Raw genomic sequence first — 14318 nt, 5'->3', positions numbered from 1 at the left:
CACTCTGAGGAAAGGAGCTCCATCTGACCCCACTGTACCTTCTGAGCTTGATATGTGGTAGATGCCAAATAAAAGGTTGTTGAAAGAAGGAAGGGCCCCATAATTGCCGGTTTAGCGAATCTATGGGATACAAACTACCTAACTTCCCCAGGAAAGAGAAAGGAGCAAGAGAGGAGCAAGCTGGAGGAAATCGCCGGGAACACCATTTGGGAGAATCCAAAGGAGGATAATTATGGCCTTAAATTAGACTCTGCCCCATCTCCTCCTCAGACTGAGAATCCGTAAACTTTGCTTGGGTGGGGGACCCTGAGAGTTGTTCCTATCCCTCCCCCTCTGTTTCGTTGAGACCCAGGAATGCTGCTAACAAGTGGTCATTGATGATTCTGTGCATCGCACAACTACTGTTATATGAAATTTATTATCCGCTATAGATATTAACCTAGTAAGAGACATTCTCAACAGCGAAGTGGCAAAATATACTGGCAATGGAACCACTGTGAACTGGTGGCATCAATTACTTGGGGAGAACAGGCCACTCAATGGCTGTCACTCCATAGTATTGCCCAATTCATACACTCAAAAAGTAGATGTTAAAGAGAGACAAAAATTGCCTAGTTGTGATCAACAGCAATTTGGGGGGGGGGGGGAATTAAACATTCTTGGCATAGAATGCATTGAAAAGCAGTAAAGACAACCAGAAGAAAGAAGATACAGCTTTATTCTTAGAAAGGGAGAGCAAATAGTTCCAACTTCGGGAGTTCACAGTAGGAAATGATTAGCCAGATAGTCGTGAGAATGATCATCTTGCACAACAGGAAATTCCCACAAGGCACAGATTGTCTTTTTGATCGAATTAATCTTCAGTGAAGCAAAATGAGCACAGTTATTGATAACTGGGAAGCTAAGCAATAAACCATGAAATGGGTTAATAATTAGATACAGAGCATCTTGATTGAATTTTTAAGAACAAGCCTCAGAGATTCTGTGAAACATAATAGATAATACCAAGCTACACAAATATTAGCTCTGGCCCATGCAGTTGAGGACAAAATATACATATATTTATCTCAGAAGGGGCTGCAAGTTTTTTTTGAGTTACGATTTTATACAAGCATAGTCAAGTCAACGTCATACTTGAATGTGCATTTTTAAGACATTAAGATCTATGTTTCCTTATAGTTTCTAAGTTGAACGCTAAGTCATGTTGGTCAAGCACTATAGATGCTACACATCAAAGGCAAAATATAGTTTATTGTTCTGCCCTGCTTTGAAAGGAACAAAAATTTTATTAGAGGCAGGAAGATGTTATGATAGCATTTAGTATTATAAATTCACCCATTGGACAAACACTTACTTTTTTACTTGCTCTGCAGCAGGGATTGTGCCCGGCCTATGCTGTCCAATAAAACAAGGATTAGCTGTATGTGGCTCTTGAGTACTTGAAAAGTGGCTGGCACAAAGTGAGAGAAGTGTAAAATACATCCCCGATTTTAAAGACTTAGTACAAAAAAAGGAAATATCACCTTAATTATTTTCATATTGGTACATGTTACAATAATACTTTGATTATGTGGGGTTAAATAATATATGTTATTAAAATTAATTTCACCTGTTTCTTTTTAGTTTTCGTGTAACTGCTGGAAAATGGAAAACTTTGTCTGGGCTCCCACTTGTGCTAGACGGTAGGAAGACACAACCAAACACTCTTTCCTCAAAGAGTTCATAGTCTAAAGAATGGAGAAAAGTAAAAATGGCAAAAGGCTGGGTTTCCAGCCTTTATTTCACTAGGTAAAGAGTAGGAGAGGGTGGGGTAGGAGGAATTTTCAAATTTGCAATTCCGTCTCTTCAGGTTTAACAGCTCTATTTTGCCTCAATATTCCATAGATTGAAAGTTTAATTCCTTCTCAGGGCTATTTCTCCACAAGTCCCTCTACTGGGCAAGATGGCACCTGGATTTGCTCACTGGGTTGTTGTCACATCAGAGGAGGGTAGGGCGCTCAGCCATGCTCATGGGTCCTCATACTGGCCTCCCTGTGCTCACAGGAACCCGGGCTCACCTCTGCATAGTCCTAAGGCTCATCACGGCTTTCATTGGATGCCCTACCAGCAGTCCTACAGCAGACCTCTGCTAGAGGCTCCCTCGGCCCCTTTTGCAGCACAGCCCCTCAACATGGTCAGTTTCAGCTCTTCTGTGCTCTGCGCGACGTGAGGAGTTTCTGTACTGCTTCCACACAACTCGGGACCTGTCCCTACCTGACAGCACAATGACACTAGTTCACCTCCACTGCTGCACTCCAAAGTAGGCTTGTGGTGCCCAGGGATATAGTCTCCTCTCTCCAGAACCATCGCCTACCCCCTTCCCAAAATTTCTTAATGGGAACTTGATTGAAAACCCTACTGACTTAGCACTTTTACCCCCACAAACAGGTGGTGTTTCCAACACAACTCCTCTCTAGGGTTTTATCTCTTGCCTTTCCTCTTTCCCACCTTACCCCTGAAAGGGTTACTACTGTGTGAGGACACATGACAGGTATTTCTTCAATAACACAATTAATAATCACAACATAGTTCAAGCGTTATACAAAGAAGCATGCCCAAAGGACACTGGAGGTTCAGAGGAGGAGGACCTAACTCATCCTGGTGGCAAAGGAAGGCTTTCCAGAGCAAGTGGTATTTGTCCATTTATCACATTCAGAGATCTTTATTGAACACTACAGTGTGCCAGGCACTGTTCTAGGCTCAAGGGTTCATTGTGGCACACAAGACAGACACAGTTTCTGATCCAGTCAAGCTTAGTGGAGGAAAACCAAACATTATGTAGGAAAAAGAATAAGTTGATGTCTCTTCAGGCAGTGATCATACCGTGAAGAAAAGAATGCAGTGGAGTAATGAGACAAGAAAATGCCTGTTGGGTGGACAGGTCCATGAGGTGGAGAGGAAGAACCTCTCTAGCTCTGGAGTCAGAGGGATGCCGAGTGAAAGGGCCAGGAAGGGCAAAGGCTTGCCCGGTTGAAGAATAGAAAACAAAAGGCCCATGTGTCTGAGCTGAGTTTTGGAGGAGTGACCGGAGATATCTGGGTCGTGGACCAGGGAGGGGGCATCATTTCAGGGAAAGGGAACCATCAACTGTATAACGTGGGAACTGCAACTTCAATCAAGAGTGATAGCCTAAGTCCAAGTGGTGGCGAGTTCCAGTAAAATTTCCCTCGTGCTGGGTTTTTCAGGTAAAAGGAGTGTTAAGAGAGCAAGAGTATGATATTTTTTCCATATAATTTGGGAGGCAAGGGAGTGAGTTCAATGGAATGTTCTTCCTACAGTGTGATCTTGAGGTTAATCTACTTCTCACTTGTCGTCATTTGTAGTAAGGGTTTATTGAGTGTATAGTGTTTTTCAGAGATTATAATATGTGTATTGTGTACACTATCCCTCTAATTCACCACCGTGTAAAACCCAATTTACAAACGAGGAGAGTGAGGTGCAGAGAAGTTAGGTAACTTGTTTCAAGTTAATTAAAAAGTAGCAAAAATGGAATTCAAATCCAGGTCTTGTGATGTCAAAACCCATGTTCCTTCTACTACTGTGTATACAGAAACACAGTTGTGTTCAAAGAGGGTAGACTGGGGTGGGGTGGTAGATGTCAAGGAAGGCAATGTAGGTAACTTCTCCCAAGAGGCTTCAGAGGACAGCACCGAGTACCCTGGGGACTCTTTTGGTGCCTGGCTCCTGGGCTCAGCAGACGTCCTCTATCAGCCTGCTAAGAACAAGTCCGTCTCTGAGGGGTGCACTACATTGACCATGTTTATGATGCATAAATCAGAATGCCAGTTCACTACCGATAGTACAAAAGGGACCCCAGCCCTCGAAGTCCGCATGACTCACCCTCTAGGTTAACCAACACGGGAGGTCGTGTCATCCTCGGACATTGATTGTACACATGGAATTGGGAAGAAAATTAGAAACACAGCTCTTTCAAGCTCCTCTTCTCATCAGGTTACGGTGACATGACGCATCCATTTTTCAATAGGACGGTCTTCCAAATAGGAATGAAGATATGCCAAGGCCACGAAACTACCAATGAACTTCGCCCATGCCACTTGAAGACTGGCTTTGCCAATGGCTCAAGAACACTGGATACACAATCCACTCCTAATCTCTTCTGTGACCCATTCTTAATTGGGCACGGTTTGCGTTTGTATCTGTGACTTCTTTTTTATGAAGCCATGACTGACCATCTCTACTTCCCATTCTGTTCCCTAAACAAGTCAGTACAATCAATCAGGTTAAAGTCTAGTCTTACTGCCTGAGTAACATTTGGTTTCTTTGAAGTGACGTTTTCTATCTCTGCTTCAGTATGTGTCAACTTCTTAAAGGTTATTCTTCAGTGGATGACCCAGTTTCCGGGTCCTTAGGGGGTACCTCACCGAAGACTCCACCTCCTGAAAACACATACTGCCCTCACTGTCCCTCACAGTAGTGTATGGAAGGAATATGTTAAGATAGTGTCCAGCTCACAGATAGCCTGAGTTACTCAATGTGAGTCACCCTAGATTTGGAGCACCCAGGCCGGCACTGAGCACTGGGGCCCAAAGCTGAGAAATAAAGACGCACTAAATACCTTACAGTCTATAAAGAGCAACACTGGAGCCAGTTTCATTCCTACAAAGGGATTTTGAATTGGTGAAAGAAAAACCTTTCTGCAATCAACCACCACCTACTATACCTCCACAACATAAAAGAAAAGAGGGTGGTGAGGGTAGGGAGAGGGGGAGGTCAAGAGACATAAGTCCAGAGAGAAGTTTGGGATACTAGGGAGAGGGCAATTTCTTCTTGCCCTTTGGAGGAAGGGTGGTTCTTTCTCCATTGCTCCCAGGTTAAATTAAACTTTTGGTTATTGACAGGAAGAGAATACTGACGTTCCCCTCCTCGACTACCTGATTGCCGAGCTGCAGGGCCTGAAGTCCTGTCCCACGGCAGCCTTAGGAGCACTTTGGGGCATGGAGGAAGAATTGGAAGAACTTTACATACATCCCCCGGGGGGAGGGTGGGAGTACATTAAATATAAAGATTAGTGCCTACTTTTGTCTGTAGATTTTTTAAAGAAAATGTGTTGGAATGGTCGCATGAGGAATTGCCTGCGAAGGAGACAGAGGACAGCTCCTGTGCTATGACACCATGACACTAAACGAGTATGAAAGAGAACCTCAGAGCTTCCCACAGATGCATGTAAAGGGTCTCATAGCACACAGGGAGTAATTGTTGCGGGAAGATCCGGCCATGGTTTCGCTCCGCTACCCCCATGGCTTTGTTTGGCTTTTGTCTTCAGGCTTATTTAGTCACATCACAAGATGGTTGCAACAGGTCTAAGATTTATGTCTTTGCCTAACAATACCCAAAGGCTGGAAGAGGGGGAAAGGGCTTCCTTCCCAAAATCCCTTTGGAAGAGCAAAGACAAGTTTTCCAAAAGCCTCTCTGGATTCTCACGTATTTCATTGGGCAGAATGGCATCACATGCCCATTCCTAAATCAATCATTATGGGGGAACACCATTATCATTATTAGCTTCAGCCTTCTCTAAAAGAAGTTCTGGGTTCTATTTATAAGGAATACGGAGCAAAAGACTAAAGCGTAGGCAGGAACTGTATCTGCCGTTTGGAGGAGTTCTACTTGAACAGCCACCTTCCTGTGTGTGGATATGGGTGTCTGGGAGCTGCCTGAAGGTTGAGTAATCCCAGGACTCTTCCTGCCAGACGTGGGATTTTATGGCAATTATACACCCTTCAAACCCTAACTGGTTGCCTAACTGGGTGATTTAATTTGGAGAGTCCATTCACTGGTGTATTAGTCAATACTCTTTTGGTTGCAAAGAACAGAAACCAACATCAACTAACTTAATCAATGTGTTTGTATAATGAAAAATCCAGGAGGTTTGTTTTTTTTTTCTAGGAAAATTGGATCCAAGAGGTCAGTTGATGTCTTTACTACTATAGCACTCTCCACAACTGTGGAGAATGATTTCCTTGGTGTTGGCATTTTTCTCAGAAAGGCACCTTCCTTGCTCAAGATTCCCATCCCACAAGGCTAACAGTTTGAAACAAAACAATGTCCTTGTGCCCAGAGAACTTTCTTTCTAGTGGGGTGGTCTAAAGAAAAACACACTGCTATATGTTTCCTCCATTTTCTCTAACACAACTTCACTTCTGACACGCATTAAGCAATTCTTCGACAACAGTTGGATGTCCTGCAATTTAACTCAATTTTGACACTATCTACCTGGAGACAGCATCCAATCTTACAGGTTAAAGGCTCAGTCTCACAAGACTGCCTCCCTCTCAAACCACTTCAGGCACAGTCACAAGTCCTGATTACTACCTGTGCTCCTCACCCACCACTTATAAATCAGAGATTCCCATGGCACCCCCTTTAGGTTTAATTAATTTTCCAGAGCAACTCACAGCACTCAGTAAACCAGTTTACTTACTAGACAGTAGTAATTATTGGCTTATTACAAAGGATTTTAAGGCTATAAACGAATAGCCAAATGAAGACAACGTAGGGAAAGATCCATAAATGTCTCAAGTACAAGAGCTCCTGTCCCCATGGAGTTTGGAGTGTGCCATCTTCCCAGCATTAGGTAGGTTCTCGTTCACCAACCCAGAAGCTCTTCAAACCCTCTCCTTTTGCGGTTTTATGGAGGCTTCATGTTTTAGGCATGGTTGATTGAATTCAATCTCCAGCCCCTCTCCCCTCCCGGGGGGTGGGTGACAGGGGGCGGATAGAGGGACTGAAAGTTCCAATCCTCTAAACACAGGGTTGGTTCCCCTGAAAACCAGCCAGCATCTTTAGGTGCTTTCCTAAAGTCACCTCATCAACATAAATTCAAGTGTGGTTGAAAGGGGTTTGTTATGAATAATGACACATTTATCGCTCTGACCACTTAGGATATTCCAAGGGTTTTCGTAGCTCTGTGCCAGAAATGGGACACAGACCAAAAATACATTTCTAATTATAAGTCACAGTGTTAAAGATGGGGAGCAGCCAGTGAAATATGTAAGCAAATCGATAAATAAGTTAATAAATAAGCTGCAATGTTTCCAGAGACAATACTAAGAAAATGAAGCAGGATAATTGGATGAAATATGATTGGCTGGGAGGAGGATGGTGATACATGAGGGGGCTATGAAAACAGTCATTTCTTGTGAAAGTCGAGCTGAGAAATGAATGATCAGAAGGAGCCAGTCATAGGAGGCCCTGGAACTTGCAAGAAGAACAAGTACAAAGGTTCTGAGACAGAAATAAATGACCCCTGTCTGATGAACAGACAGAAGACAAGTATGACTGAGCTGAATTTAAAGAACTAACAGGCATTAGCCAGACTTGGAGATGGGGCAGGGTGGAGGTGGGGCGGGGGAGGGGAGAAGGATCCTAATTTATTTTAGGCAAAGAGGATAGTAGCAGTGTGGGAACCATAACTTTAACCAGAAGTGCACTCACATCAGTCAAGTTTATCATGCTCATTATGATATATTCAGAATGCCAGTTTCAAGTATGGTTGCCTGGAGAAACGTGCTGGCACATAAAACGCGTAATCAAGAATAAGGAATGCCAATTTGCAAACGTATTTTAAAAAATATTTTTGAAGCTCTCTTTGACGCATGCAGGTATGTCCGGTCTAGGACTGACGAGTTGATGTGGGAAGAGTGCAGCGAGTTCCATCTCACGGCTTCCAACCAAGGAAAGGAAATGCTACCGTGCAAACGTTGTTTTAAAATAGTAACTGTTTATATTCCAGCATAACCTTACTCTCAAAATGAGAGTCCTGAATTGTAGCGAGTGTTAAAATAAAGAATAATTAAGGGGCAATCTGCCCAGAACACTTATCAACATTGTTACTGAAGCTGAATACTTAAGAAAAAGACAGGAAGAAATAAAACAAAAGTTTGGTTGCCATTTTTAAATATTGGCCTGAGGTTCCATTTCTGAACTGAGAAGAGGATGTTAAATCACTGTACTCACATGACGAATGCTTCGAGTTTAAAAAGTAGCAAAAACGTGTGATATAGTGCACATGAGAACTTCCATATTTCCTGTCTTAGCTATTTTCTTCCTTGATTCTCCTCCTTGGAACCAAGATTTATTGTTGTACTAACATTTTGTGTTGTGGACTTTAATTCCTGATAAATTGCACTTTGTGTTTATCTCTCTGGTGATCATAACAGCACTATAGAATACAAAATGGTGGGGTTAGGCATGATTTGCCTTAATACACAAGAATATTTGGTTGTAGGCACCACTGCCGAAAAGTGTCGTAGTGTCCATTTGTCATTTTTCTATCTTCACCTCTGAGCCTGTGGACCTCATTCCTATATTTAGGAAATTCCCCATGAATGGTCTCCCTCCCACAATCAGGTGAGAACAGCAGATACCGACTTTGTCACATCACCTAACAGGGAGAGGGTACATGACCTGGATTTAGCCTGTCAGATGCATGCACCTAGGTCTTTGAACCTGAAGTTAGCGTTGGAAAGAAGCAAAGCAAGTAGAGCATTCTTTCTGACAGTGGCTGCACCATCCATTTTCGTGGGGTGGAGCGGGGGTTGGGGAGGGGTGATGGTGAGCAAAGGCCAAAAATGTGTTCGGGATCAGTGATGCAAGCCACAGCCCTGGTGTGTGTTCGGCAGGGGAGGCAGGCCCTTCCTGGCTGGCTAGCCTCCTTTCATTTCTGCCCATTTTCCAATCCTGCCTTTTAAGCCTTCCCTGAAGCTCTCCATGAGGCCCAACATCACTGCAATGAATCCCTTTTCTACTGAAACCAGCCAGAAATGGTGGCCAATACAATGGCCAGCTATCTATGGTTGTACTTTGCTGAATTTATTATACTTAATTTTATGCTAAAGAAAAATCCTCTGACGCTATTTCATTCTCTATTTTGTTATTGGGAGATTCTGAATGTGGGGTTTTAACTGATATGTGTTATAATCCAACTGTGTCTGTGCCTTTTTAAAATCAGTCCTTGTGAAACCCAGAAAAAACATAAAAGTGGCATAGACCTTAGGGCACCTAGTGGCTCAGTCGGTTAAGCATCCAACTCTTGACTTTGGCTCAGGTCATGATCTCATGGTTCGTGAGTTTGAGCCCTGCGTGGGGCTCTCTGCTGCCAGTGCAGAGTCTGCTTTGGATTCTCTCTCTCTCTCTCTCTCTCTCAAAAATAAACACTTTTAAAAAATGGCATAGACCTTACTGGGGGGGAAGGGGGTGGCATGTGGAGGACATGACTGTATAATTCTACTGGCCTCTCCATACCTACTTTCTCTCCCTTCCCCTGGCAGGAAGGAGTAACTTACTTAACTAGAGGCTTTGGAAGAAGACACGAGGGATAAATTCTCCTTTCCTGTAGGCAGTCAGCCTACAGAAACAGCATGCCCCCTGTTCTCCACCATGCAGTAACTTGCAATATCAGCCTGGCCCTTCAGAGAAAGACCTTCCCTGGTCCACCACAGGCTCTGCTGGGATTTTTACCAGGGCTTTATCCCCTTGCTGCCAAGATGTTGTTACTGTTGTCCCTTTTTCTTTTTTTTTTCTTTTTTTTTTTTAACGTTTATTTATTTTTGAGACACAGAGAGACAGAGCATGAACGGGGGAGGGTCAGAGAGAGAGAGAGGGAGACACAGAATCCGAAACAGGCTCCAGGCTCCGAACTGTCAGCACAAAGCCCGATGCGGGGCTTGAACTCACCAACCGCGAGATCATGACCTGAGCCGAAGTCGGACGCCCAACCGACTGAGCCACCCAGGCGCCCCCTGCTGTCCCTTTTTCTAGGCTTCCTGTCTTTATGGATTTATGGCTTTTTGTTTTTCATTTATTTTTTTTTTTACGTTTATTTCTTTTTGAGAGAGACAGAGACAGCGTGAGTGGGGGAGGGGCTGAGAGAGAGAGAGACAGAGAGACAGAGAGACAGAGAGACAGAGAGACAGAGAGAAAGAATCCCAAGCAGTCTCCATGCTGTCAGCACAGAGCTCGACTCAGGGCTCAAACTCATGAAACTGAGATCATGACCTGAGCTGAAACCAAGAGTCAGAAGCTTAACCGACTGAGCCACCCAGGCGCCGCTGGATTTATGGCTTTCTGGAAAATCCATGTATGATCATTTTAGTAAGCTTTCACTAGGAAGCACATGTCAGTATATGTTTCATTCATACCTTTACCTGGAAGCTTCTGTCCTGGGTTCAGGGGCTCCTCTGCTAAAGGAGCAAGCCCACCACTCAGCCTCTGAGGTTGCCATCAGTCCAGGCTGCCCCCACTTCAGGGAACGCAGGTCAAAATCTCTGTCCAAAGACGTTATCCTCAGTAAATTGTCTCTCAAGCATCCCTCTTTCAACTCGTTTGATCAGTCAGGGTTCAGCCAGAGAAACAACCAATAGGAGATATATATTAAGAAATGTATTGCAAAGCATTGACTTACATGATTGTGGAGGCAAATCCATAGGGCAGGCCATCAGGAAGGGCAGCCTAGAACTCTCTGGCAGTAGTCAAAGCTGCATCCCACAGGTGACGCTTCTTTTCTTCCGGGAAACCTCAGCTCTGGTCTTAACACTTCTCAACTTAAGTTGATTGAACCAGGCCCACCTAGATTATCTAGAGAATCACACGAAAAGTAACTGACTTTGGATTTTGATTACACCTGCCAAATACTCTCACAGCAACACCTAGGTTTGTGTTTGATTGAGTGGCTGGGGACTGTCGTCTGGCTAAACTGATACATGCGACCGTCCATGACACCCTTATTACGGGGTGAGTATTTTTAGAATTATGAAACCAGTGGTTGAGCATTTCCTTTGAAAATCTGCAACTTATTCCAGCACTCACTTTGGAATTTTGTTTCTATTGTGTCCATTTCATTTCCTTAAGTACCCTCTCGATGCTCAGCTCGAGAGAATATTCCAGAAAAATGAGCCCCTTATTTGTAGTGTCCTGAGTCTCCCAGCCTCACCCTCATCGTGTTGCATAACTCACTGCTCACACATTTAACTGGCTATACTTGTGTTGTTCCACTTAAGCCTCATGTCTTCATAGAACACTCTGGGTTCCCCAGGTGTTCCCACCTCATTCAAAGGACATGCCTTCCTCCAGTTACTCTTATGCTGTGTCTCCGCATTGGAGGTAAAGTGTGGCTCTGACCTTACTATTCTGTAGTGATAAACACCACATCTTCATTACCAGTGGCACAAACTGGGCATCCCTTATTAGTTACAGAATTACCAAAGCCACAGTCACCGACAGCCCTCTAGAATACTATTCTAATCTATTGAAGATTCTTCTTACCAAACCAGGTGGTTTGTTTTTCCTCAAATGCAGTCTACCCTTTCTCACATTTCTGACTTGGCTTGTGATCTTCTGTTTCCAATGTCTTGCCCACTCCCCGCCTCTGCCCCCAACACTACCCATCAAGATCTCACCCATCCTTCAAAGTCCACCACAAATGAAACCCCCTCCATGAATCCTTTTCTGATATCCTCAGTTGGATGTCATGCCTCCCTCCTCACAACCTTATAGTACTTACGACACATGTATTATTCTTGCTTATATTATGTTTATTCCACATATTGGTGTTCTTTCCCACCCATCCCTACATTGAAAGCTCCCTGGGGCAGAGACAGTTCTGGATCATGGTTCTATTACCTCTAGCATCTAGTACAATGCTTTGCCCAAAGTAGATCCTTCGTTTCTGATATGAATGTAATTGATCTGGGTCATTATTTCTCTTAAAATGTTGTGCAACTAACTGCACATATGATCTCTGAATTAGGAAACCTGGTTTTGAACTTAATCCTGTTCACTTTATTTTTCTCCCTGCCTTCATCTTTAAAATGAGAGCATAGGCCAAATGATTTTCAGAGAGTTCCTGCCATGATGTTCTTAACTTCTAAGGTTTTTTTAGCGTCTGAGATGAGAATGCTATGTTGTCAGTTCCTCAAAGAAATAATCTCTAAGGGATACAGGAGTACTGATGCATAGGGGCACTTGTACCCCAATGTTTATAGCAGCACTCTCAACAATAGCCAAATTATGGAAAGAGCCTAAATGTCCATCAACTGATGAATGGATAAAGAAATTGTGGTTTATATACACAATGGAATACTACGTGGCAATGAGAAAAAATGAAATATGGCCTTTTGTAGCAACATGGATGGAACTGGAGAGTGTTATGCTAAGTGAAATAAGCCATACAGAGAAAGACAGATACCATATGGTTTCACTCTTATGTGGATCCTGAGAAACGTAACAGAAACCCATGGGGGAGGGGAAGGAAAAAAAAAAAAAAAAGAGGTTAGAGTGGGAGAGAGCCAAAGCATAAGAGACTGTTAAAAACTGAGAACAAACTGAGGGTTGATGGGGGGTGGGAGGGAGGGCAGGGTGGGTGATGGGTATTGAGGAGGGCACCTTTTGGGATGAGCACTGGGTGTTGTATGGAAACCAATTTGACAGTAAATTTCATATATTAAAAAATAAAAAAAAATAAAAAAAGAAATAATCTCTGCTCAAAGAAGACAAGATATGCTCTTTCAGGTGACAAAGTTGGAGTTGCTGAGATGATAGTAGGTTGGCCGCCCAGACCTGCTCTGTCTTGCCCTGCCCAGGGCAGCACGCTACCGACACTCACAAATCAAGGAGCAGGAAAACTGGCCAGATGTACTAGGATAAGAGCAGGTGACATGGGAGCAAATGAAGGGCAAGAAGAGAAATTGAACACACTCTCAAAGAGAGGTGAGTGAGCTAGAATTTCCAAGCCTTGAGGAAAGAGAAGGAAGAGATGTCAATGAATGAAATCAAAGCAAAAAAAAGAAGGTCTTTGAGGCAGAAACTGAGAATCTGGTTAAGAAAATCTACTGTTCTAATTGTTTAAAAAATATCCTGTTAATTTAGATGAGTTTTAGATTTCCAGAAAAGTGCAGATATTGTGCAAAGAGTTCTCCTATACCCCACATCCAGATTCCCCTATTGCTAATGTCCTACATATGGTACATTTGTCATGATTAATAAATCCATATTGATACATTATCATGAACTAATTTAGATTTCCTCAGCTTTTACCTAATGCTCTTTTTTCTCTTCAGCATCCCGTCCACGATACCACATTACATCATCATGTTGCCTTAACTATGGCAGTTTCTCAGAATTTCCCTGTATCATTTTGCTTTGCTTTTAAATATTTTTTTCCAGTTTAATTGAGATATAATTGACATACAGCACTGTATAAGTTTAAGGTATTCAACATGATGTTCGCATGACTTCCATATGTTATGAAATGATCACAATAAGTTCAGTTAATATCATTATATCATATAGATCCAGAAAGAAAGAAAGAAAGAAAGAAAGAAAGAAAGAAAATGTTTTTTTCCTTTTGATGAGATTACTCTCTCAGCAACTTTATAAAATTTTTTTATGTGTATTTATTTATTTTGAGACAGAGACCGCAGGGGGAAGGGCAGAGAGAGAAGGAGAGAGAGAATCCTAAGCAGCTCCATGCCGCCAATGCAGGACTCGATCCCACGAATGGTGAGATCATGACCTGAGCTGAAATCCAGAGTCAGCGGCTCAACCAGATGAGCCACCCAGGTGCCCCTTTAATGTTTTATTTTATTTTTGAGAGAAAGAGAGAGAGCATGCGTGTGCATGCAAACAGGGGAGGGGCAGAGAGAGAGGGAGACAGAGGATCCGAAGCAGGCTCTGTGCTGACAGCAGAGAGCCTGACGTGGGGCTCGAATTCATGAACCGCGAGATCATGACAAGAGCCGAAGTTGGACGCTTGACCTACTGAGCCACCCGGGTGCCCCTCTCTCTGTAACTTTCAAACCACAGAGCCGTGTTAACTAGAGTCACCATGTTGTGTACTCCAGCCCCAGGACTTCTTTATCCTATGACTGGAAGTTTGCATCTTTGGACCATCGTCATCCAATTCTCCTCCTCTCAGACTTTCTCTGTTTTTGATGACCTTGGCAGTTTTGAGAAGCGCTGGTCAGCTGTTTTACAGAATGTCCCTCAATTGGAGTTTGGTGTTTTTGCCATGGTTAGACTGGGTTGTGGGTTTTTGGAAGAAGACCAGAGGCTAAGACATCATTGTCATCCCATCATGCCCAGGTTGTACACGATCAGCCTGACTTACCAGTGGTAACGTTGACCGGTCACCTGGCTGAGGTAGTGTTTGTCAGGTTTCTCCACTTGCAAGTTACTCTTTTCTCCCTCCCTATACTATACTTTTTGAAAGGAAGTCACTTTGCACAACCCAATCTTAGGGGTGACACTTATTTTATTTTCTCTCA

This window comes from Panthera tigris, chromosome A1 (assembly GCF_018350195.1).
Source record: "Panthera tigris isolate Pti1 chromosome A1, P.tigris_Pti1_mat1.1, whole genome shotgun sequence".
NCBI classification, from domain to species: Eukaryota; Metazoa; Chordata; class Mammalia; order Carnivora; family Felidae; genus Panthera; species Panthera tigris.
This window is presented reverse-complemented; position numbering follows the sequence as displayed.